The sequence below is a fragment of the Peromyscus eremicus genome, chromosome 6 (genome assembly GCF_949786415.1).
Source record: "Peromyscus eremicus chromosome 6, PerEre_H2_v1, whole genome shotgun sequence".
NCBI lineage: Eukaryota > Metazoa > Chordata > Mammalia > Rodentia > Cricetidae > Peromyscus > Peromyscus eremicus.
The window spans coordinates 119809942-119837080 of NC_081421.1; the positions used below are offsets into that span (position 1 = coordinate 119809942).

The window sequence follows — 27139 nt, forward strand, 5'->3', positions numbered from 1 at the left end:
TCTGTGAGTTTGAGGCCAGCCTGGGCTACCAAGTGAGTTCCAGGAAAGATGCAAAGCTACACAGAGAAACTCTGTCTCGAAAAACCAAAAAAAAAAAAAAAAAAAAAAGAGACAAGCAAGCACATACACATAAATAAAATGAATACAGTATTAAAATGAATGCATTATTTAGTCAACGCTCTATTTATTGTCTATCTGGTATGTCTTAAGCACATAATGAATTTCTAGATTACAACAGAGAATCAGAGTCTTTACTCCCTGAAACTTCTATTGAGAATTTTCATCAGGGATACCACTTCTCAGCCTGTGGCTGTGGCTCTTCCCTTTCCATGGACACACATGCAGTATCATGTGTTTCCTTTCTGATTCATCCCTAAATATTTCTTTTCAACAGCATAAGAGCATTTCTCCTTAAACCTGGGTTATTGCACAACTTCTAATCTTCCTTCTTTCAAGAAATCTGTACCTTGCCTCGGGGGTATGGATAGACAGAGCGCCAGCAACTGGTCTTGCTTAACCGGGGTTCCCTCCTTTTCCACTCCATCCTGCCAACTCTACTTGTTCCTGAGAGGAATTCATCCCTGAGTAGTACCCCTGACCCTGAAGAGGATGGAACTCATTGAGGATGACAGGAGAGATCCAGGAGTGTTCCTAGGGAAAGGGGCAGCTTGGATTGTTCTTAAGGAAGAAGCCCAACTGGATGGGAGGGGAGAGAAGATGCCACCCTAGGCCTGCTGTCACTGTGGAAAGATGGCTGGAAAGGTGGCTGGTGGTCAGGGTACAGTGTGCATTAAGGAAAGATCCTTTGTGCTCAGCATTGTAGCCATTACCTGGGTTAGATTTGAACTGACTCCTCTCCCCTCCATCACTTACTTCCTGACAGCCAGGCTGATTTCTTCAGTGTTCCTGGATATTTTATACTCATTACTGTCTGCAAGTACTTAGACATTTCTCTTACAAGCTCTATATTACACTCCAGCTCTAAAGCAAAATTCATGATACCACATGTTTGTTGTAGAATAGTATTTAGTCCTGTGATCTTAAAAAGCTGTGCATATACATGTATGTGACTTAAAACCGTCACAGATGCTTATTAGATGCCTATTGACTGCTTACTACACACCACACAACATGTTAGGTTTTCGATTACCAATACAAACAAGGACAGACTCTAGTCTAAAAATCTCAGTTACCCCTTCTAAGTCCTATGGCATTCATAAGAAGATTCATTTCAGTCCTGATGCCATATTACTGGTTTTCCCCAAACTTCTGAATCTATTTGGAGGACTGTAAACATATCTTACAGTGAGCAATTCATAGCCAACAGACATGGATCCATAGCCTTTAGTCAGACTACATGAATTCTCTGTAAATCTACTTGTTACTGGCTCTGTCATCCAGGCAACATAATTTCCAGTGTAAGACAGAGTTTATATGTTTGTCTCATAAAGGTGTTAAAGGGTATGGTGGTTTGAAAGAAAATGGTCCCCATAGGCTCACAGGGAGTGACACTATTAGGAGGTATGGACTTGTTGAAGTATATGTGGCTTGTTGGAGGAACTGCATCACTAGGAGGCAGATCTAGTGTGTCATTCACTTCCTGCTGCCTGGTGATCCAGATGTAGAATTCTCAGCTTCTTCTCCAGCACTATGTCTGCCTGCACACTGCCATGCTTCCTGCCATGATGATAATGGACTAAACTTCTCAAACTGTAATCCAGCCCCAATTAAATGTTTTCCTTTATAAGAGTTGCTGTGGTCATGATGTCTCTTCACAGCAATAGAACCCCAACTAAGACAATGGGTTAAATAATGGTAGCATTCTGACCCACCCCTTGGAGACCTGGCCAGTGTCCTGATAACGTCCCCTTTAAGAAAAAACTGCTCCCTCCCTCCTCTCTCCCCGCTCCCTTCCTCTCTCCTGCCACAAGGTAGCTGCACACCTTCTCTTTTCCTTTCTTCCCCTTTCTGTCTCTCTTCTTCTCCTTCTTCTTCCTCTCTTAGCCCCCACCTGCTTTCCCCCTCTTCCTTCCTCCCTCCCCCTTTGATACAACTTAACACATGAGTGTGGCCTGCACGGTGTAAGTGACTTTGCACGGTGCCCCTTGCCTCCATCTGCCAAGGCTGCTGTGCGCGCTGTTTTAAAAATATAGCAAGTAAGATACTCGGTTTAAGGAGTCCAATACTGCTATGTGCTCTAGATATAAAAGAAGATCACCATGAGAGGGTGGGGCGATCAGAGGACAACTCGAAGTAACTGGATCTTCCACCAACTGGATCCTGAGGCTGGAACTTAGGGTATCAGGCTTGGTGGCAAACCATCTTGATTGCCCTCGACTTTCATCTCAACCAGCGTACTGAGGGTAGGTATTGAAGCCATTGACTCAGTTCCTCCCCAAACACAGTTCAACAGTTACTGTGGTTTGATTTTTTTTTTTTTTTAGCTTTTCACTAATTTGAAAGGGAACCATGGAACCATTCTGCTTCTCACCTTCAGTACTCAAAGAACTGAATGAAACAGTCTGCTCTTGACTTTATTACAAAATAATCTTTGTGTTTAGACGGGCTGGGCTAAGTTCTGTCTTTTCTATAGATCTAGTATAACCTGGACTGAAAAGGAGCATTTGATAAATACCTAGTTGTACTCGGTATCTATTGGACAATTTGTGGTAGGATATGACTCAGTGTTTCTCAGAAGAACACTGCAAGACTCCTCTGAAGTGGGCTGTGTTCTTTCTTCCTGCTGTGACCCATTATTGGTAGTTCTATTGCCTTCTCCTGGTCCCTCACTCCATCTTTCATATTAGAATGCTTAGGAGGTCTTGGTCAGCCATTCTCCGGGGTCTGCTCCTCCCTGGCTTTCCCGCCCTTACCTCAGCACTGACAGTGCAGCAGGAGATGCTGCCTCCCCTGTGAGTAGCTCTGTCCTCAGACCCTTTCCTCCCACCACCTCCAGGTTAACTCCCTAAAACAGCATTTCCCTCAAGCCTTTTTGCCACTGCTCATTTACTTACCTAATAAAGTCCACAGCCCTCAGCCTAGTTTTTAAGACTCTTCATAAATCTCTTTCCACCTTCCTAGCAACACTTAGATCTAATGTTTGGCTCCATGCATCCTCAGTTCTAGTCTGCACAACTTACTCCTTGTCCTCCTGAAGCACGTTTCTTATTTCCTCTCCTGAGTTTGGCTTCTGCTGTGCTCCCATTTATAACCCACTGTTCTGTTTCCTCCTATCAATACAAACCCTGCCCATCCTTCCAGATAGCGGGAAGTCCGTTTTATCTACAGGATTTCCCTTCTGTATCAGCCAACAATGACCCACTGTTCACTTAAATCCTGTAACAGATGTTTATTGAGTGCTTACTATAGACCAGGCAATATGCTAGGTGTTAGATTACCACTAAGAACAGGGGTCAGCTCTATTCTAAGGAATCTCAGTTACCCACCTTCTAACTCCTACAGCATTTATGAGATGACTCATATTGGCACCAGTTACGTTTCTGATTTTTTTCCCAATCTTCTTAATTTTTTCAGGTAGCTTTAAAAATATCTTGCAGTGGGTGATTTATACATAATAGACATTTATTTCTCATAGGGCAGGAGGCAGAGAAGTCCAGGACCAAGGTACCTGCAGATTCAGTTTGGCAAGAATTCTCTTTTTCCTTCCAGGCAGGCATCTCTCTGCTTTGTTCTCACATTACACACATCTCCCATCACCCTCTCGGGGCACTGGTCCCTTTCATGAAGACCCTATAGGAAGTGACCTTGACATTCCCAGAAAACCTTACTTCTTAAGGTTGCCATATGGTGGGGGTGGGTCGGTTCAATGTGTGGATTTTGAAAGGACATACATTTGGATCTCAATACCAACTGAAAACACTCTGAGACAAGGAAGCTGTTGAGAAAGTATAGGGTTTGGTACACAATGTGATCTGCTGTCTTTGGGCTCCTGAAGGGGAAAGCCAGACTTCTATTTTATTGGTAATTGTAATCACATCGAATAGACTAAATCCTTGACTTGAACCTGTTAAATGAAAACATTCTATGTTTATATTGATTGTATGTTTGGTTTTGCAACATTACAATGAAGTATAATTGAAAACTTTTGGCTTCTGATTTCAATTTCACTAAAATCTATCCATGAACTTGCTAGAGACGCTGAACTCAGGGTGTCACCAACAACTCTTCCAAAAGTAAATAAGTAAAGCCGAGGAAGTGTGGAAATGAACCAGAAGGAAAGGGGACCTGAGTCTGAATCCCTGTACTCACCTAAAAAGCCAGGTGCGGTAGCAGGTTCCAGAAATCCCAGCACTGAGGAGACAGAGACAGGTGGGTGTCTGGGGAATATGGGCCGGTTTTTTGGGCCAATCTGCAAGCTCCACACTCAGTGAGAGACCCAGTCTCAAAAACTAAGGTGGAAAAGTGATTTAGGAAGATACTTGACAGTAAACTCTGGCTTCCACAGGCATACCTACCCACATATACACACAGCTATATACCACACATCATGTGCACATTTGCTCTCATGCATACACACACACACACACACACACACACACACACACACACACACACACACACACACAGAGGAGGGGGAATAGAGTAAATAAATATATTGTAGCAGGATAAGTATGTTTGCATTAGCTTAGCCCTTGGGCAAACTTACACTAGAATTTTAACAACAAACAGACAACAACAACAAAAATCTGATTTAATTTTCCTGTTCCCAAATATGGAAAGTTTATATATTTGAAATAAACTTTCCTTTGGGTATCACTGACATAGGTAATGGCAAGGTAGAGATATTTACATAAGTAGAAACTATGTTTAAAGTAGAAAAAGATGTAAGCATTATTTCCAAACAGTATTTCCCCTCTGAAACAGAGAAAAACCTCAATAGAAGCAAATCCTAATTGGGGCTTATAAAAATTTAAACACAAAGTGATGTTAAACATTAACTATTTTTTTCTCTGCATTTAAGGTAAATTTTTTTGAAGATGTATAAGGACATTCAGTATGTCTTCTTACTGATTTAAAAAGATTAATTCCTAGCTACCTATTTATAAGTAATTTACCAGCTACCAAGCTGTAGCACTGAGATGAATTTGTTATGTCAATCACTGGATGAGGTACGGGAGTAAAAAAAAATCCCCAAGTAAAAAAAACTGTGGATCATAGAAAGCGAGCAGGATAGCCAACCAGAGCTCTGCTATCTTTATCTACAGCGTTTCTGGACCACCCTTGCTGGACATCAACTCTCACAGGCTCAGAAGGTATTCCTCACACCTATGTGCTAAAGTTGCTTTGAATTATATATAAAACAAGCAAATATTAAAGCAGTAACACTGCATGTATGGTACAAGGGGACAAAATGAACTTGCAAATCTACATGATTTTCTCTCTTTAAAAAATCTTAATGTTATATTTTATTTACTGTTTCTCTCTCTCTCTCTCTCTCTCTCTCTCTCTCTCTCTCTCTCTCTCTCTCTGTGTGTGTGTGTGTGTGTGTGTGTGTGTGTGTGTGTTACTGTGCATACACTACGTAGATGTCAGAGGACAGCATTGGGGACTTAGTTCTTTCCTTACAACATATTGACCCATGGATTTAACTCAAGGAGTCATCCAGGGCAGAAAGTCCCTCTACCCTCGGAGTTGTCTTACCACCCTTGATTGTATTACCATAGCTTTAATGTAATTGCCTTAAAATGAAAGCAAAAACTCCATTCAACCTAGGAGACATAATGAGTAGGATGTTTGCTTTCTCTTTACATTAGAGGTCACTTACGGTTCATCAATAAGAGGATATAATTAAAAATATCTTTTGGATATATTTATGTGTGTGAGTGTTTGGCCTGCATGCATATATGTGCACGATGTATGTGCCTGATATCTGAAGAGTCAGAGATCCCTTAGAAGTGGAGTTATCTCAGCATGCAAATACGTAATTAAAAGTGAGCCAGGGATGGGAGTGTGCTTAAGTGGGTAGAGTGCTTGCCAACCATTCTTGAGACCTTGGGTTTTATCCGCAGCACCACATATATCAAGTATGGTGGCTTATGCCTGTAATCCCAGCATATAGGAGGTAGGGGTAGGAGAATCAGGAATTCAAGGTTATCCTTAGCTACACAGTGAGTTCAAGGTGACCCTTCAGATCATGAAACTTTGTTTCAAAATAGTGATAATAATAATAAATAATAACAATTTAAAAAGTAATAATAATAATACAAGAATTGAGCTATAAGATCCTTGTTAAGGAAGAGGAAGTTAGACTATTCAATATATTGGAATGAAAAATAAAAATCAAACAAGAGTTAACTTCATTATACTAATAATTTAAGAGGTCAGATGAGTTTTCATTATTATCAGAATTACATATTAGTTAACTGGTTTAAATAACTTTCAATGTAAAATTTTTGTTTCCTTTCTCCTTAAAATGTCAGCTAGTGGTAATTTCCTAAAAATAGGAAAATGCATGTGTCAATCTCTTGGTTCGATCCCCACCACTGCAAATTAAGTAATTGATTAATTAAATAACAAAATACGAAGAAAATAAGCGCAAGTACAGGTTAAACCACATAGAATTTTGTATAATGTACAGGGCTGGAAGAGTAGTTCAGTGGGAGAACACTCGACAGAACTGTGGGAAGCTCTGGGTGTGATCTTCAGATGGAAAAGAGCACACACACACACACACACACACACACACACCATACTCGGGGCCAATCTCCGCTAATCCTGGGTTTCCAGTTCTCCTGGCTGTGTGATTGGTCATTCATACACTCTGTATAAACCATTTGTGTCCCCTGCCGGTGCATGGATTACTTGGAGGTGAAGTGCTCTTGAACTGACCTATAGCATGTCTTCCTATGCCTGTCTAAAGAAACTCCTTCATTCAAATCAGCCAGCAGCTGCCTCTCGCCTTTCCCCTGGTTTTTTGGCGCATACTGTTCCACCATTGCTTATGCTGATTGTATTCTATCAGTGAATTCAAAGAAGTGTGCCTCTGGATCTGGGTATCAATGACCGTACCCTCTCAACACTGCCCACAGCATACAGCAGTTACCACACACAGGGGAAGGACTACTAAATCATACTGTGTGTTTTGTACACTCAGCCAAAAGAAAAGAAGGATTTAATCCTGGCACATCATCTTTTCCCATGTCTCAGTGGCCTGACACCCTCCTCAATCACATAACTAATGTGTGGAAAGAATGAAAGCTCTTTGAAAAATCAGTGACCCAGAAAGTTAAAAACCAAAAATTATGAAGCATCAAATGGCATGTTATTTGTCATTTTTCTCCTACATAAAATAGACTCTGCTTAAGTGTCCATGTATAAACATGTTCTATTATTGGGTGTTTTATATTATTTTAATACAGATGTACATACAAGGTATTTTATTTTAAACTTATTATTTATTTAAAGCTCAGAACAAAGAAAGGGAGAAGGTCTGCAATTCATTTGTGTCCTTAAATTCAAATATAACCTTTCCCTTGAATGCTGAAATCATAATTTGACCTGTGTACACTCCATATGTAATTTTATCCTCTATAATGTATTTAAACATTTCACTCTATTTTAATTGTGAAGATTCTTAAAATCCACGACTGAAAAATGTGACATGAATTTCCTACATCCTGAAGCAAGGTAATTAGCAGTGTGTGACCTGGGAGGGGAGCAGAAAGCTAGGATGGAGGGCAGCAGGAAGTGATCACGGAGGGCAGCAGGAAGTGATCACGGAGGGCAGCAGGAAGTGAGCACGGAGGGCAGCAGGAAGTGATCACGGAGGGCAGCTGGAAGTGATCACGGAGGGCAGCTGGAAGTGAGCACGGAGGGCAGCAGGAAGTGAGCACGGAGGGCAGCTGGAAGTGAGCACGGAGGGCAGCTGGAAGTGAGCACGGAGGGCAGCAGGAAGTGAGCAGCTTTGGGCTTCCAAAGAGGAAGGCATTCAATACACAACCTCTTCACTTTTTCTTCCATTTCTCTCTTTATTGATTGAATTACTGATTCTTAGCTACATCCTGGGCCTCTTAGAACAATGCTTATATTTCTCTTGTTTTCTTGCAGCTGGTAGCTGTAGAAGATGTGATTCCAAGAAAGAGGGACGGGAAAGTTCCAGGCTTTATCTAAATGTAATTATGCATTATTTGGTACTGAAATCGATTGTATTGCTTAGGAATTAAAAAGCCATGAGAGACCTCACCTCCTTCCAGCCTGACTGAGATTTACACATTTCAGTTTCTCTCAGAAAAGACTTGCTGGGCAGTCTGGCAGTCTAGCACATTCCATGAAGCCCTCATGAAACCCAAGCTTACCTGTCTTTCAATCTGCCAACCCAGGAACATACCCTTGCCACTGAGACCATACAACTGCAGCAGTGCCAGCGTTTGTATGTGTCTATCAGGGAACAGAAAGAAAGAAGGAAGAAGCAAAGCCACAAGCCAATACCACAAAGTCAAGGGCACCACAAGACTTACTTTTTACAAGACTGAACTCACTGTTGCCAGGTTGGGGTCACTCATCATTCACCTAAGGCTGGTGACAGTTCTTCAATAAAATCTTGAGTTCTTGTCCAAATGCCAGCAAGAATGACTGAAGAGTGAGTGAGTCACCGGTTACCTGTGTCACGATAGTCATAGTATTGTGGAATTTTCTGTGAAGTGGGGTTATCGTAATACCCAATTCTTAGGAAAAAGTATCATCTGAAGAAGTATGTAAGGTGTGCCACACCTCCTGGATGGCCGTAGATAATTATAAGCATTCTAGAGCTGGTGTTGTTACAGTTGACTAAACAGATGCAAGATCACTGATAATGAGATTACTGCATTGGGGTCTACTGTTTATAAAGCTAAAATTAGTACTTCTTCTTACACCTTTGTTTTTCTTCATCCTCTGCTTTGGATGCGTACATTTGGACATATAATTACTGGATCATCCAATATCAATGGAATCCACTGTGATCCGCCTGGGGTGGTACAGGTACCATAGATAGGTCAAGCACCTGGGCGTGTTCATGGGCAAGTCTGTGAGGCTGCAGACAAGGTGTTTAGAATCAGGGAATTGTGAGCATCTGCAGGCAGGATCCATCCTGAACTGTGTTCATTTCCCCAGGACCAAATACTTTTTTCTTATAAATAGAAATCAATGTGGCAAAGCAGAAAGTTCACAGAACTTGTGTCTGTGTGACACTGGGCAGCCACATGCTACCTATAAGGTGTGAATGAGGGAAGTAACCTACCTTCCCCAAATTCAAAACACTTAAGGGAAGGCTTTAGAAAGTGTAAATCACAAAGCAAAAAACTATAAGCCTAGAAGATACGACCGAAGACATATTTGTGGTCTAGAAAATGATTGCTGTTTATGCTCGTTTTTGAGGAAGGGTCTCCCTACCTAGATCACTCTGGTTTCTAATTTGTAATCCTCCTGCTTCATCTTCCCAAGAGATAGGACTACGGATGTGTGGTACTGTGCAACCCACAATGTGCCATGGCTTTATGTAAAACAAGGCTCCAAGATGAATCTCTTTTTCATATTCCAGAAGCAGCATGTAGTCAGCCCTTCCCATCCCTCAGGATATGGGTCCTGACTCAAACTATACTTATCATAGTGTAAAACTTGGAGCAGAACCCAGTAGGAAATTAGGCCCAGGCAGAGAGAGTTTTCTCTTTTGTTCAGAGTATAACTGTGTGTATTCATGTAAAGCTATACATGTGATCAGACACTCTGAGGATCAAAGAAGGAACACTGAGAGATATCCCTGGGCTAAATTGTAAAGACAGTGACATTTGGTTTTGATATGTTTATATTGATCTTTTCTTTAAAAAATTATTTTTTATGTGTATGTATGTGTACCTAAGTGTATGGCTGTGTACCCTGAGTGCAGAAGCCCTCTGAGGTCATAAGACACCAAGTGTCCTGGAACTAGAGTTATAGATGGTTGTGAGCTGCCATGTGGGTACTGGGAACAAAACTGGGGACCTCTGTAAGAACAGTAAATGATCTTAACTGGTGAGCCATCCCTGGGGCCCTTTTATCTAATTCTTTGTCACAGCTCTGCCCCCTTCATTTCTTTACAAGGCCCTTGCCTTCTCTGATTACACTGCAAGCTTCCATCTGGGCAGCTTGGCTACTGAAGGTCATGCAGAACTAAGCTTTCTATCCTTCCTTGAATGTCCTTGTCTCAATTAATTTCCTCTTTAATGGGAGTAATCTATGAATGTCTTGATCACTGATGATGTTAACAGAAATGAAACAAAGTGATAGTTTTTCTCTTTGGCATGTATGAATTTTTAAATTTAAATTTTCAGGTTGCATATAAGTAATGGGTTTAGTTATGACTTTTTTTTCATTTATACTGTCATGATGCTTGAATCTAATACAGAATGGACAGCAGTTCAATTCACAGTTACTAAGGCTTTAGGTATTCTGGGAAGTGGTAGAGGAAAAAGAATCATGGGATGGGATTAAATCCTTAAGTCCTGCTACCTTGACCAACTGTGTTACACAAAGCATCTGAAAGAAAGACTGGACAAGATGGTAAAAGTATTTTTGCAGACAGTAGGCTGCTGTGAGGTTTTTAGGAAAGGAGAGGCAAGTTCCTCAAGTTCCCTGGGTAAGGGTAGCCATAACCTAAGAGATGAACTGGGCGTGTGATTCTGTGGTAAAGCCCTTGCCCAGCATGCCTCAGACTCTGATGTAATCCTCAGTACCACAAAGAGATTACTGGCATTGCCACTAGTAGTAGTTTGGTGGTAATGAGCACCTTAAACAGGTCCTAGATGCAGTTTCATTGGTAGAGTGCTTGTCAGGTAGGCATAAGGCCCTGGGTCTGCTTTCCAGCATCATATAAAAATGAGCATTGTGATGCACTCCTGTATTCCTGGCACTTGGGCATGGTAGTTTAAGGTCATCTGTTTTGTTTGTTTGTATTTTTTGAGACAGGGTCTCGCTATGCACCTCTGGCTATCCTGGAACTCAGTATGTAGACTAGGCTGGCCTCAGACTCACATAGCTCTGCCTGTTTCTGTTTCCCGAGTGCTGAGATTAAAAGCATTTGCCATCACTGGCCAGCTCAGAATATTTTATTATTATTATTATTATTTTTTTTTTTGGTTTTTCGAGACAGGGTTTATCTGTGTAGCTTTGCACCTTTCCTGGAACTCACTTTGTAGACCAGGCTGGCCTTGAACTCAAAGAGATTCGCCTGGCTCTGCCTCCCGAGTGCTGGGATTAAAGGCGTGCGCCACCACCGCCCGGCAAGCTCAGAATATTTTAAAGCATGAATGAGAGGAAGTTGTGGCAGAGGCCACAAGTACAAAGTCTATTATATGACCACAATATTTAAGGCGATGAAGACCTGGCAAATATCAGCTAGAGGATAATGATTGTTGATAGATGGGGATAGTAGATGATGATTGTCAGTACATATTTTTATACATATTTTTGTATTAGATTTTAAGTCAAGAAGTAACATGCTTAGTGTCTTTTTACTCTCCTACTTTCTCTCCACCACGTCACTATACAAAATATGTTTATGTATCCCGATTGCCAGGCATAGGCATATGCATGTAAGCAGCATTATAGAGATAACAAGACAAATGTTTTATTAAATTTAATGCCTGATGCAGAATTTTAAGTTTGTTGTCTTCCACCCAAATTTAATGCTTTGGGGTTGGGGAACTTAAAGCTTGACAAATCAACTTTCTGTTCTTGAGTTAAAGGCAAATCAAAAGCATTCAGCAAACTTCATGAACATCAAATGTCAATTGCAACAGAAGATTTTGATACAACCGTAAGTAAATCTGAAACATATGGATTGAATTTTCCTTGCAGTATTCTAATGTTTGAAAGGAAAATCTGTGCAAAAACGTGTTGCAGTTTTTCTGAAACCCCTAAAGTTGAAAAAATATTTTTTATTTATTTAGATTTAGAAATAGGATAACCATTTTGCACCCCGAGAAATTTAATTCAAAGCACCAAATTTCCTTAAGCTCTGCACGGCCCAGGAGCTGGCATTGGCAAAGCCTTTCTTTCGGTGGTTCTGAACTGATTATATATATATATATATATATATATATATATATATATATATATATATATATATATATATATATCAGTGGAGAAGTCAGGGCCTTTCTCTCTGGGGTTCTAACCACCCACATAATGTCCCCCACCCTCAGGGTACCCCCAAGAAACACACTCTCTAAATAAACAGAAAAGAAGCCCAAACAGCCACAAAACCTAAACAAAAACTGTAATGAAGCTGTAAAACCCAAGATTTTGAATCAGTCTCCCAACCCTCTGAAGCTGTTGCATCTCTGCTCCTTGACTCACACAAGAACACAGGAGGGCTCTTCAGATGCTGTTTGGTTGCTTGGGGTTAGAGCTTCTATCTTGGTCCTTGAGTTTGGTCTGACTAGACTACATTTTATTATGGAATCCTGTCACACCTGCCAGCTGCTCTGCTGGACTGTATAAATGTATAAAAGATGACAGGAAGATGGACAGTTGGACTCAAATAAACTTTATTATGACCTTCCGTTCTATGGTTGGTGTATACAGGATCATCCTTCAAAGGCAAGGAATGTAGTTTAGAAGAATCTTGCCCAGGATAAGAAAGCTTGTCCTAGGCAGAGATTCAGACAGAGAACCAGCTTATGATTTGTTTTCCTAAAAATGTACAACTATCACACACACACACACACACACACACACACACACACACACACACACACGTACATTTACAGCATAAGCTTTGGGTTTAGGTGCCTTGGGCATTGTGCCTCTGAGCTCTGTACTGAGTACCTGAGTACATGTCTTACATTTGATTATATCTCACCTATATAAGATATCTTACATTTTGAACCCTGCTTCTTCCTTTGTAAATGTGGGGATTGTGGTCCCTCCTTCATTAAGCCATTTTAATAAATAATGAAATCAATTGTTTACCTGGAAGAATGTTTTGCATGTGGTTGACTCTCAGTAGATATAACTTCTGCCTCATTATGTTGTCTGAAATCCTAATAATTCATCCTATGGTATTTTGATTCACATCAAAAAATCATCAAAAATAAATAAAACAAAAACCAAACCTTCAAAGACAACATCTATTCTCTGTTAGAAATGTTCTAATTGTTGATGCCCAAGATTACAGATTGATTATAAAACATCTATTCTAAAATTATGACCATTATTCTGGCATTCTTGATGAATGGAGAAAATACTGAGGGATAAATAGAAAATGAAATAATCTATCTTTTGTCTTTCTAAAAAATTAAGCATTAAAAAGAGGGAAAAAATCCAAGTAGAAATTTTAAAGGAAAATGACATTTTTCTCATATTAGATATTAAATAAAAACCACATATTTTCTAAGACTCCTTCCCCAAATACATCACAAACTTAAAGATGACTCCTCCTCCCTTTATCAAATATCAAATACTAGCTTGATAGATATTTGCTATTAGCAGGCACTGGGGACTAGGTTAAAAAAATTAGCTAACAGAAAGCATTGACTCTGATTAAGTAAATTCCATTGAACTCTTTCTAGTAAGCATTATTCAGGTCATGAATGCTAATTTGTCCTGCAGGGGGCTGTGGGTAATTACCCAGAACAACTATCAGGTTTATTGAGTTGTTACAAAACAGTATTACCGAATGGTGTGCTGTAAAAGAAGACAACCTTGGTATGGATTCAGAGAAGAGAGTATTCTTTTTTCCTTCTCTTACTGGGAAGATTTTATAGGCAAAGTAGAAGTGGTAATAATCAGCCTTTTGCTTAGGAGCATAATGCCCCCTCCATGTCACGTCTTCTTTAATAGTCATGTAAAATTCCTGACATGCAAGGACATGTATCTGGGAAGTGGCACCCAGCTACCCAAAACAATTTTAGCTTTCTGCATACTTAAGATTGCGTCGAATCAGAGCCGTCTTAAAAACGAGGCAAACATGGTACATTGGCTGCGTTCCAGCGACTGCACAGAACTGCTGACATTACTAAAATCTAGATAATTTAGTCCCATATGGGGATCCATACCACAATTATATTGTCCCTGTTTCCACACAGCCCTGATTTTGCACTTCTTTAAAGCCTGGCTTTTTATAATTTTAATTCCCTTCACCAATAAAGCAATTTGCATTTGCACAGTCTTCTGCCTGAGTAAGAGGGAGAAAAAGGCAAAGTCTGCAACACAACCTTGATCTCTTTAGAGCTGATTACAAGGGAAGAGATTCTTCAATGAACCCAGTCTCTCTTCTCTGTTTAATTGATGTGAAACATCATCACACTGTAAACTTGAATGGTGAGCAGACTGCGGGTGCGTGTGGAAAGATGCACACTTGTTCAAATCCTGAGTTTGATCAGACATATACCATGGACAACACTCAGGTATTAAACAGCTGGCATGCCCTTGGGAACGAGGTAGTGCATCTTAAAATACTGAGACTTAAAAAAGTATTTTTTCCTAACTCCCTACCATTTACAGAAATAATTTGAAAAGTATGCTGTCTTGATCCAGAGTGGCTGATCCTGATACCTCATAAATGTTTAATAAAAAAAAAAATAATTTCCAGTACACCCTTTTTTCTATAATTTGGACTAAATAGTGTTGAAGTCAAATACTCATGTGAAAAATTTGTTTTCTTTTCTCTTTGACTCATCTTGGAGTAAAAGGAAAAGCGGTCATGAGAGAAATGAGTGCAACGTATAATCACACTCGACAAGTGAAGTCTGAGGAAGATTGCCAGCTTGGGGCAAACTCCTTGCCTACCTCCTTCTGCATACAAAGAAATATGCGGGGCGGGGGGGGGGGGGAGTTATCAGTGACCATTAGAAGCGTGCTTTCAGACAAATGGGGTGTTAAGAAGCAACTGCAAACCTCTGTAATCATTCACTTATTGAAAACTCTTCATTCTTCTTCCTTCTGCCCTTAACTGAAAGGAAGACACACTTCTTGGGTACCAGTGGTGTTAGGTCCGTCATGACTTTGGGAGGATTCCAATCTTTCAAAATGGTCATGTAGCATTGCAACAGCAACAGCCAGTAACTGATTTTGTACTGTTTTAGACACAATATCAATTGTACTGCCAGGGAAAGTAAGAGATGTTATTGATTTATTTTATTTATTTATTTTTATTATTTGTTTTTCGAGACAAGGTTTCACTTTCCATGCTGTTAACACATGAAGCTCTGATTGCATTCCGAGTTAATGCAGATCAAGTCTTAGGGCATGCTCCTCCTTCATTCTCTTGTGAAAACCTGTGTGAACTTGGATGTACTCACATTTTAGACCCAGAATGCTGTTTTCCTTTTGTCAAAAAGCTTTGTTGGCGGTTGTCACTGTGTGAAGGAGTCATAAAATGGCTCCTACTTTGAACAAAAAGACAACTCAGTAATGGAGACGAAACAGTTCATGGGTACTAACGATGATTTACATCAAGTACTTCTCATTTTTTTTTTTTTCTACACCTTGACAATGACAAAAGGATCCTGCAGAACTGCTCCCTCCCCAGGGGAACAAAAGTAGTTCTCACTGTTCACTGTAACTATAACCTATGCCTACTAACAGCCTTTTAGTAGTTTTTTTTTTTTTTTAAAAATCAATACTACCACCAATGCGTATCTTTTCATTTCTAGCCTTGAGAATATAAAATTGTTTTTCTGTTTATCACGGCTCATTTTAAGGGAAAATGAGTACCATATGTATTTCATGTATAGTATTAGAGAGTTTGTGTGCATTTTTCAAGTTAACACTTTTGGTTCTAACACAGAATTTTCTGCATACTTGAATGTATGTGTGTGTGTGCATGTGTGTTATATGCATATGTGTGCTTGGGAGTGGGTGGAGGCTGAAGTGATGTGGTCTGTCTTCCACTATTGTTCTCTATCTTCGTTTTTGAGACATGGTATCTCACTGAACCTAGAGTTCACTATTTGAGTTAGTGTAGCTGGAAAACAAGCCCCTGAGACACACTTGTCTCTCTTTGTCCAGCCCTGAGATGACAGACATACATCATGTGGGTGCCAAGCGTCTGAACCCTAGGCTTCAAGCTGACACTACAAGGGCCTCACCCATGGAACCACCTCTCCAGTCCAGAAATTTGCTTTTAAAGCATTTTCCTTATCCACCTAGGACCTAACTGACCATCACAACTTCAGAGACAGTCCTTGTAGCCTTCAAAAGTGGACCAGGGAGGGTGCTTGCACATTTCTGTCAAGTCTGTTTTAAACTGGAGACTATGCACCTGAGAAATATTATATATTCAGCATTCACATTACCAGTAACACCTTGAACACAGCTAGCTCTGCAGGTAGTAATTATTAACACGAATGTTAGTTCAGTCTAATTTAGTTCATTAGTAGGATAACTCCTTTGGTTTCCAAAGAGGCATCATACGTAGTGCTTTAATCAGCAGGCAAGACCAGTGTGTTTATCACTATCATTCACTCACTCCTCCCACAAGCCATGTGTGTTGAATGAGCATCCGCTAAGTCTGTGACAAAGTTATGTGAAGTTTCGTCCCTGGACTTCATTGCGTTTATTGAGAGACTTGGATGCACCCTTTTCATATGCCACCCTGGAATTCCCTCTGCTGGTCAGACTTGAAAGGATTAAGAAAGCTGTCCTGAGTGTATTTCACTAAAGCCTCGCATGCCATTCAGAGTGGCTGCCGCCTGAATGACTTCCTCCTGTTTGCACACAAGAAGTGACTGGTGTGAGCCATTCACTAGAGAGCCTGCCTGGCACTGAGAGACAGGGCGTCAGGTCAGCCCTGTACCAGTTGTTCCTAATCTATTTGCTTGACACAAGAGATGGAAATAGGGCTTTGTTCCTTGAACCAGTTCTTCAGGCCCTGTGAACAGGGTCTTCCCTGCCCCTGCACCCTACACTCTTTTATGGTTTCTAACATCATAATGTGTCTAGTTAGGAATCTGATAATATGATTTCTACAGGGACCAGAGGCAGGCATGGGGTTGATTATAATAAACTTGCGAGAATGGTCTGTTGAAATGTTGCGTGTTCCACGTCAGTTGTAAAATGTACGTCTGGAGAGGGCAGAAAGTCTGTGCAACAGCCCACAGGAGATAGGGAGGTAGAAGGAATGTTCTAGAAGCAGCTTTTCTGACAAGTCACTTAGCCATGTTTTCCAAAGTGATCCTAGACGATTTCCTATGAAAGGAAGATAGTCTACCCTGAGCAGATTGAGAGAGATGCAATCACCAAGAGGAGATGAAAAGGTCCCCAGGCTCTGAAAGGCAGACAGTAGGGGGCTCAGAATTATGAGCATGTTTGGTGGCATTATGTGTATTTGTGAAATGATCTCTAACTCATTCCACCATGGCAAGGGGTTGGGTAACAACAGCATAGGCATTAAAAGAGGACATTAAAAGATCAATAGTTTTGTGGGTTGAGTTAAAAGGACACATGACTTGGGGTTTTTAAGGTTAGTGTTCAAACTGAGTCCCGAAGCTACCTTCAGCTGAGTCCTGTATACTCTTGGTACATAGTTCAGCTTTATTATATATTTATTTTTATTTTATGTGTGTATGAGAGAGTGCCTACATATAAGTGTTGTACCACATGAGTGCCTGGTGCTTGTAGAAGCCAAAATAAGGTATTGAAACTCCAGGAACTGGAGTTAAAAATGGTTGTGAGGTACCATGTAGGTGCTGAGAGCTAAATGCAGATCACTTACAAGAGCAATTAGGACTTTTAATTGCTGAACCATATCTACAGTCCAAGGGTAGTTCAGCTTCTAAATATTATACTTGAAGTATATGTGGAAGACAAAGGAAAGGCCAGTGTTGGTAGCATTCCTTGTGAGATGGACAAACCCTCACTTGGGTGCCCATTAGGTATTCGACAGAGTGTTGGCTAGGTCACCTTCACAGGTGTCGGGTCTCTGTGCTTCACTTCAGCAGGGCTTAGCACCAGGGTTCACTCTCTGTGTTCACCAGCCTGAAATCTGTAATGGTTGCCTGTTCGAGCTTGTGTTTGGCAGTGGAACTGAATGAAATGTGTGTACTAGTCCTCACCTCCCCATTCAGACAAGTCATTTGGGATACCTTAGGATGTGCAAGTCTGCTTGGTGTTTTTATGTGTGGGAACTCAGTGAGTTGAGGTAAGTATGCTACATCCATGTCCAAAGGAGGGTTCATGATGAAAACATAGAGGAAGACTCAGTTGTAAGACACCACAGGCTCTGTGTCCTTCAGGGTCCTCGCTCCTCAGGGTAACAATGACAAGAATATGTGTGAAACAAGACATGAAGAAAAAGCAGTTGCGTTTGTTTTGTGTGGTACTTTTATTATTCTGGCGAGGACGAAATGCATAGACAATCTACAGACCACGAGTTCAGTAATTTCTGTAAAGTCCACACAACCTAAATTCCTACTTGCATTTAAAATTGGCATAGTGCAAAATAAAATTGAGAAGTCAGATTCTGGTAATTATTTATAGTTTTTCTGTAGCAATAGAAACCATGGCGTGTCATGAAAGAGGCCGTGAGAAAAGGATAAAGGAAAGTTTTCTACTCAAAGACCTTTAAACTATTTTCTAAGTGATCTTAGAGTAAGAGATTCTACACCATTCACTCTGAGCCCAACACACATTGCAGCTGGCTCTGAGAGCAGGAACCCTCTCTTAGGAAAATAGAAAGTGGATGTGCATCTGTGTGCATAGGTAGTATCAGCTCTCCACCTTTTCTAAATTACTTCATCTCTGCTATCTCAATGACAATGGTGAACAGGACCTATTCTTAAAGTATCAAGAATTGAATTGGAAAGCAAACCTGTCAGTCCCCTGTCATTGTTCCATTCAACTTTACTCGTCGGCTTGATGGATGCCTTTCTGGTTCTGACATATGATGTATAGCCACTGTTCCCATGTGCTGCCTCCCTCCTGAGGAGCGAGATAAATGGCCACCAAGTAATGAGAAAAAGACTTGAGATGAACGCTGTTCCCACACACATGGTCACCAAGGAGAATGCCACTAATTAGAGGCCAAGAAGCAAACAATTTGTAAATGAATTAGTAAATGAACAATACCCTAGGGGCCCCAATGAGTTCATTTGCTTTTAGAGGAAGAGCAATTTACCCATCTGCACTGGTGAAATCAATCCCTTGTTAGGACTGCTTAATGCTAGTGTCTTTGGGTTGAACTTCCTCGTGTCCACAGTACATGTGGCTAGCAGGGAGGAGAGCTGAGGGGCACAGTCTCCAGGGTACAGTTCTCATCTTCCTGGAGGCTCAGGGTGGGTTCCCAGAAACTGACTGTATCAGCACATCTCACCTAGGCTTGAAACATCCCAGGATTAGCCATCACATTTACTATGCTGCCCAGGCTGCCTTCAAACTGGGTGCTTAAATAATCCTAGTGCTCCAGCCTCCTGAATGGGTGGTTGTAGATGTAACACTTGCTCATTCACGTCCCTGTTACACTGCAGTTAGAATACATAGTTTGCTTTGGGCGTCCTTGGGGGCTTGGCTCTAGAACGCCTGAGCACACCAGTAAATCTTACACTAGTTTCTTCTACATTTTAAACTGCCTGTCTGTTACTTGTAATGTACACTACAATGGGAAGGTTGTGCAAGCATTTTGGACAAGATCATGTATTAAATGGAACTCATCCATCTTCATGACTGCAGGACGTATGTAACAGGGCCTTTGATAGCACAATACATGAAAGACATAGGACACAAACTGCAGAGTCCTGGAAGCCTTCCCCACCCATTTAGAATCAGCGTTCTTTGGGATACATTTTGGGAAATGCCATGTGAATTGCAAATTCACTGACCTCACGGAAGTCTGAGTTAGCTTTCTAGTGAAGCAGATCCACCTCTTCCCTTAAGTGCTTAATGCTTGAAGAGGCAGCCTTGTCTGGGTTGCTGAGAATAATTCTCACCCCATCCTACTCTTTCCAGGCTCCTAGAGTCCTTGAAATTCACACAGAAATATCTTTACTCTTGACTGTCTTTGGAACAAAGGTCGCTGTTTTGGTAGCTCTGTCTGTTCTGATGAGTCCATAACCCATAATTCTTTGTACTCACCAGTCTGTCTGTCTTGGAACAGGGTGAAAAACTCGATGGTAGGAAGAAAGGATTCAAAAGACACAGAATAATAGGTGTTCAGCCCCCATCTCCCTGTGAATACATGATATGGTGCTTTTTAGTTGAGTTTGTATGTATGCATGTTTACATGATCACCTGTATATACACATATATGTGCACATGTGTGTGCAAGACAGAAGTAGTAATGAGTCTTTAATCCCTCCTTACTTCAATTTTGAGACAACCCAGAACTCACTAGTTGGCTAGATTAGTCGGTCTGTAAGCCCCAGAGATCTTTCTGTAGTTTTCTTCTCAACGCTGTGGTTACAGGTACATGCCAGCTTTTTAAGTGAATGCTAGGGATGAACTCAGGTGCTCAGACCCTCTACTGACAGCCATATCTCCAGCCTAAATGAACCCAAGGAAAATGGTGCCCTAACAGGAGTGTATCATACTTTCTAAACAAAATGTGGGTTTGAAGAGAAGGTTCAGTGGGTAAAGGTGCTCGCTGCCAAGCCTGGCAACCAGAGTTAGATTCATGGAACCCACGTGGTTGGAGAGAACTAACTCCTGCAAGTTGTCCTCTGACCTCCACATGCACTCTATGGCATGGACATGCAGGTATACACACACACACACACACACACACACACACACAAAATGTAGTAATAATTTTTAAAGATGAGTATGAACAGTTGCTAAAATGGAACTTCTTGTTACAACAGGCCGTAGCAGAAAACCTTCCTTTGAACGTTTGGCACACATAGGCATAGACCTGGAGGCTGGTGACAGTGGCAGCATAGAAACGTCATAGAAATGAATACCCACCAGTTGCTGGGGCAGCTCTCAGACAAACGTTCAGAAACCTGTCTCATAAATGATCTGCTCTTTTTTAAGGATTAAAATGTTGTTGTACATCAAAGTGAACAGAATAAGTTTTGTAACATGAAGGACTGTTGTACTTGCATTTCTATAATAATGACATTCAGTGTGTCCTAGAAGGCTAAATGTTGTAACGGTGGTGACTTCTGACCCTGAAGTTAACACTGTTTGCTAATGATGATGCTGCCCATTGTCTTTGGTGCCAGGAAACGTTTTGGATCCAGGGTGGAGGAACACAGTATTATTTAATTGGAGACCAACATCTTTGAGCTTTGACTCTGTGTATGTGTGTGCACATGCGTAGGTTAGTATGCATGCATATGTGTGCACATGGAAGCCACAGGTGCCAGCTGTCTTCCTTAATAGTCCTCCTAATGCTTCAAATTAGGTCTCTTACTCAAGCTGGAGCTCAACCATTCAGCTAGTCTGACTGGCCAGAAAGCCCTAGGGATCCTTCTGTCTCCACCTGCCCTGTGCTGAGATTACAGATGCAAGACACATGGCTTGGCTTTTTATGTGGATGGCTGGAGTGCAAACCTGGGTCCTCATGCTGGCACAGCAAACATTTTACCAACTGAGCCATCTGCTCAGTCCCCAAGATTTGCCTCTTTATGATATTTCTTTTTTCAGAGAGTTAAATGATTAGTTTTAGGACTCAAATGGCTTCTTTGGGGTGTCGGGGGGGCATGGGAATCCTCTTTTTCTTCAAGGTACATGCTTTATCTTTTTTATTGGTATATTGGTATAAAACTTAGTAATATGAAGTTGACCACTTTGGTCAATTTTAACTATGTGGTTCAGTGACAAGCACATTTGTTCTGTTGTCTTCTAGGCCAGCGTCATCATGCCAGACTCTGAACTCCTTAAACAGGTCATTTCCACTCCCTCTTGTTCCTCAACCCTGCGAATCACTCTGCCTTTTCCCTGTAGCATGAATCTTAAAAGTTCTTATTAATAAAAACAAACCTGAAGCCAGGTATTGGGGTGAATGCTGGAAGATCAGAGAAGCAGAACAAGCCACAGCCACCTCACCTTGCCAATTCCTCAGCTGATCCTGTTTCCTCAAGCTTCTGTGTCCTCATCTGAATGAATCTCAGCTGAACTGCTACTCAAATGCATAAAAGCTTAACCAGCTCTAGTTCCTGGTCTTCAAGCCTTATATACCTTTTTGCTTTCTGCCATCACTTCCTGGGATTAAAGGTGTGTGTCACCATGCCTGACTGTTCCCAGTATGGCTTTGAACTCACAGAGATCCAGGCAAATCTCTGCCTCTGGAATGCTAGGGTTAAAGGCGTGTGCTAACACTGCCTAACCTCTATGTTTAATATTGTGGCTGTTCTGTTCTCTGACCCCAGATATTTTTATTCTGGGGTTTATTAGAGTGCACAATATTTCGGGGAACACAATACCACCACAATCATCAGTATCCATTTTTAGGCCAGAATCATCATGCCAGACTCTGAACTCCTTAAACAGGTCATTTCCATTCCCTCTTGTTCCTCAACCCTGCGAATCACTCTGCCTTTTCCCTGTCCACAAAGTGAAGTGTTTTGGTCTGTAAAATTCCAGGTAAGCAAAAATCATATAGTATTAGTCTGGTTTATTTCCTTTAGACTAATATCTTCAAAGTTCATCTTTGTTGCAGCATGTGTCAGGATTTTGGTTCATTATGAAGGTTGAAAGACATTCTGTTGTGTGTATATATAGCACATTTTCTAGATTCAGTAGGATATAGGTGGATATTTGGGTAGCTTCCACCTTTTAGCTATTCAGAACATGCAAAGTTCTCTTTATGTTTCTTTTAAATTCTTTTGGGCAATCCTATATTCAATCTTGTGCATGCTATCACACTCTTCTCCACAGTGGCTGCACAATATTAGGTTCCCATGGGTGCAGTACAAGGGTTCCGCCATTTCCATATCCTTCTTACACTTGCTTCTCTTTTTATAACAGTCGTTCTAGTGAGGAAACCTACTTTAGCCTCTTAGGTTCATGAATATTTTTACTCTTTATTCTGTGTAAAATTATGGCAGTAAGCTGTCCAATCCTCTTCCATTCCAGGGATAAATTATTCCATCTTTCTAATCAGATCTATTAGTTTTGTCAATAAAGCAGGGTGATACTCCATATATTCATAAGTGGAGATTATATGAGCATAAAATCTTTGTTCTCTTTGTTTCATTATAATAACAATACATACTGCCACAGAATACTGAAAACAAATAGAAAACTACTATCTGAATTATATAAAAAGGAAGGCCAAATGGTTTCTTCTGACACCAATTTTGTTAGTATTTATAGCAGGTGGGCCTATGTTCGGGGGTTGCTGGTGATAGAATCCATATATCTCTCTGTAACTTTTTGCATTCAGGCTCATATCATGCGGCCTCACGTAGTTTCATAAATGCAGGCACTTCCTGCCTGTGGGGTTCTCACAAGGGCACAGATTCTAGGCTCAAATGATGAAACATTGCCTTTGTTGGAACCAACACCAGCAAGATGTTCCTATTAAATAAGACAAACAGGTGGCTGGATGTTTTGTGATCATTTTAACAATTGGGTTCAAGTTCTGTTCCCTCTTCTAAATTAACTGCAAGGAGATCCATCACCCAGGCCAATAACTTACCTGGCAGGTTGTATGGCCCTCACTGTCTAGGCCTCCGTGATCATGGGTGTGAATCATAGCATTTATGCTGCCTAAGGCACCAGCATAAGAAAGCACAGCCTAGACCCAGCTGATTAAGCTGTAGCATAAAACAACACTTCAGTAGTCAGGCACATGACAGCTCACGATAGTTTATTGGACCAAAGAGTATAACATTGTAATTTACTTCTCTAATACATGTCATGTTCTCTCTTATTGTTTCCCTTATGGAGTGAAATATGCAGGAAAGAGATTGCTGTACAAGCTTCATGTGTTATGCCCCTCCAAAATTAGAGGGTAACAAACTGTCTTTATTATCCTGTGCCTTTGGTAAGCTGCCACAAATCACAGAAGCCACTGCAGGTGAGCATCTAGTGGCTTAGAAAGTCAAGGCAAACTAAAAGACTTCATGTCTCCGCCTGAAGCTATTTCTGAACTACAGTTGCAGCAAGACACAATTACTGCACTTCCTGACCCTTCCTTTTTATTGTGAGCTCCTAACCAATTTTTCTTTCTTATTGACAGAAAACCAGGATTTATAAAGTCGAGCTCGATGCAAATATTTCAAGGCTTAATTTCCCCCCTCAATACAACAGCATAAGTTGCTTAGCGTTTCGGTGAGTTTATTTTTCTTTCTAAACTGGAATTCATGGCTGCTCTCCAGCTGCAAACAGCCCCAGTCACAGATAATTTAAAGAGAATAGCTTACTTGTTTGTCAAGCAAACATGTGTAATCTGATGAAATTATTAATGTCATAGTGTGAACTCTGTTCTCATAAATACAGTTAGCAGCGCTGACACCGCAATTAGACTCCAATGTTCTGGCTCCCTGCTTATTCGCTCAATCTGTCAGTCCAGTGTGGGGGAGACAAATTGTGGTGGGCACTTGACAATGCACAAAAGAGATATAAACCTCCTCTGATTAAGCCTTGGTGAAAGATTAAATGGTTCTGAATGTTTGCCAGATTCTTACGATATGACATTTTTAACCAGTGGTAATAAAAAGTCCCGTTCAATAGAGGTTTTTAAAAGATTATGGGGAGATCATATACATACGTCTATATGAGGAATGTTCATGGACACACATGACAGATCGGTAAGAAAGAACGGTCTCTTTTTACCCCAGAACCAGGCATTATCGCAATATCATAATATGCTTGGTGCTCTCTGGATGTCTGTAGTGATTTGTTGGAGAGGAAATGACAACTCACATGTTCCCAGGGTGACTGCTTTCTGTTATCCTAATCCACTAGTGAGTCACTGGTCATATTGACCCATTCATAACGAGGGTCTCTGTTCTCATTGGGTACAACCGTCAGTAAAAATGTCCCACACCTAATCTAGCAGCAGTCAAGAGTGAGTATACTCGTGTCCTTGAGCCTTATAATTTTAAACTCACTTTATATCTTTTCTATTTTTGATATGAGATCACATGAAAATAGACAAATTAATAATCATGGTCAACACCTATACTGTACTTTTGATAGCACTTCCTATGTCCAAGGATTGCTCTGGTTACTTCATATTCTTCTCATCATTTAATTCTGCAGACCATACAACTTCTTGTATTTACCCTCATTTGCAGATGAGGGTACCAAGGTACAGAAAGTGGAAATAACTTGCTTAAAGTCAAGTGGGTAATAACAAGTGAATTAAGACTTGGATATAGACATGTAACTATATGAACCTATTGGTTTAAAATTGTACCTGTTGTTACCATCTTTGATCTAGAGATTATTAGCCTTTTATGTTCTGCAAGGTCTTCTCAAATTCCCACTCAGCACAGATAAATACTTGAATATAAAATAATTATAAGTAGATATTTTAAAAATCTACAGTAAGTTCTAGCACTCCAGAGGCTGAGGCAGGAGGATTTCTATGGGTCCAAATATAGCCTAGTGTGCATAGTGAGTACCTGGCTAGCCAATGCTACATTGCAAGACCTTGTCTCATAAATCTGAAACCAAGCAACCAACCAGACAAAAGCTAGAGCACCACAGACTTGTAATTCTGAATATCCACATTAAGGAATATACTAAATTGGATGATTTCTTTAAATAACAAAGAAACCTCTTGTATTTCAGGGTCCTCTAACAACAGAAGCAAATGCAAGTGCATTCATTGAAAATGAGCCCAGAATAGGTGAGCCCTCTCTACCAAAACCTTGTTGACTTGCAGATAAATAATAACACAGGCAGCTGTCTACACTCAGTTATGGCTAAAACCCCCTTGAAAATTCTGAAGGAACCTACAGGAGTCATTTCAACCCCTTTGTTTTCTTTATGTTTGGTTAGTAAAATCTATACTAGGGCCCTGTCTCCTCCACTGTAGGAAATGTGTGGGGGAACACCCTTTTTAGGGGAATGGCATTTAAAGCAGTCAGTAGAAGAAACCAGCCTTACAGGGAATAAGCCAAGGACAAAGAGAATTCCTAAGAACGATAACACTTTCAGTTGTGCTAAACAGTGATCTCCAACTCTGAAAGTTCATTGTATTTATTTGTCATCAGACTAATTATTCTGCACTTGTTGCTAAGTCTGTTGCTTGCTTGCTTGTGAGCAGAGTCACTTCATTCTCTGCTAATCTCTGTCTTCTAAATGCGATAAGCGCTATAAAATTTCTTTCCTTGTATGGGAATTCTAAGGTCTTTTTCCTCCTCTCAACAGCTTGAATTCCTGTATTCTGATTAAGATAGATGAAGTATTTGCATTCTATCCATATTCATAATCTTCTTTCAGAGTCAACCTAAAATACCACATTTGTTGCCCAGGCAGAGACAGGCAATGTGCTAGCAAACTCCACAGCTTTTTGTTTCGATGGATAAGGACCCATCACTTTCAAATCCAACATAAGAGTGGCCACTAGGTGAATGCAGGCTGTAAAAAACCCAGGACAATCATAGTGTCTTTTGTTATGTGCCTGAAATGATAATTAATGATTCTCTTTTTATGTTACAGAAAAGAAGAAGGCAGTGCATTTGACAGACATGTTATTAATAGTTTCTGCCAACTTGCCATGCATAAAGGGTTTATTGGTTACAACACCAGTGTATGAAGACATTCTTTTCCTTGAAATGTTCAAGATGGTTGTTTTATGGATGAAAAATGAATGCAATCTGTCTACCGCCACTCAAAATTTGGGTTTCAATAATAAAATTAAAACGAGTGTGACATTTCTTACTATGGTATTTAACCACCTGCTTCCTGCTGGTCTGAGCAATGATGGCCTTACCCAGGTAGTCTTCATTTAAGAAGACCCGTCAATATTGTGTCTCATAGTTAATTTATAAAGAAGATTTATTATTGATAAAGGTACTTGCATATTGGCCATTGTTCCTCTGATAAAAGTGAATTCTTTCATCTTGGGTTGAAGGGATTTTTGCCTTGACAAATAACAATGGATGCTTGGAGCTCCTCAAGAACTAGAAATTTAGAAAGTGTACTTGGGGGCAATGTACATCAATGACAAATTCTTGCCAGGTGGGTTATGTATGACTTTAGGTAAGAGCCCAATATTTTCTTACTTAACATTAAATAAAAAGATAGGTTCCCAAATACTTTCTCAGAA

General features: G+C 40.5%; 1 long non-coding RNA gene across 1 annotated transcript; it reads left to right on the plus strand.

Moving 5' to 3' along the window:
- Positions 1 to 1832: 1832 nt before the first annotated feature.
- LOC131912757 (uncharacterized) lies at positions 1833 to 26731 on the plus strand. The gene is made up of 6 exons (XR_009379708.1): positions 1833 to 2363; positions 4154 to 4329; positions 5226 to 5273; positions 24098 to 24189; positions 25657 to 25714; positions 26530 to 26731. It is a non-coding gene; the product is annotated as an uncharacterized LOC131912757 (long non-coding RNA).
- Positions 26732 to 27139: the final 408 nt, after the last annotated feature.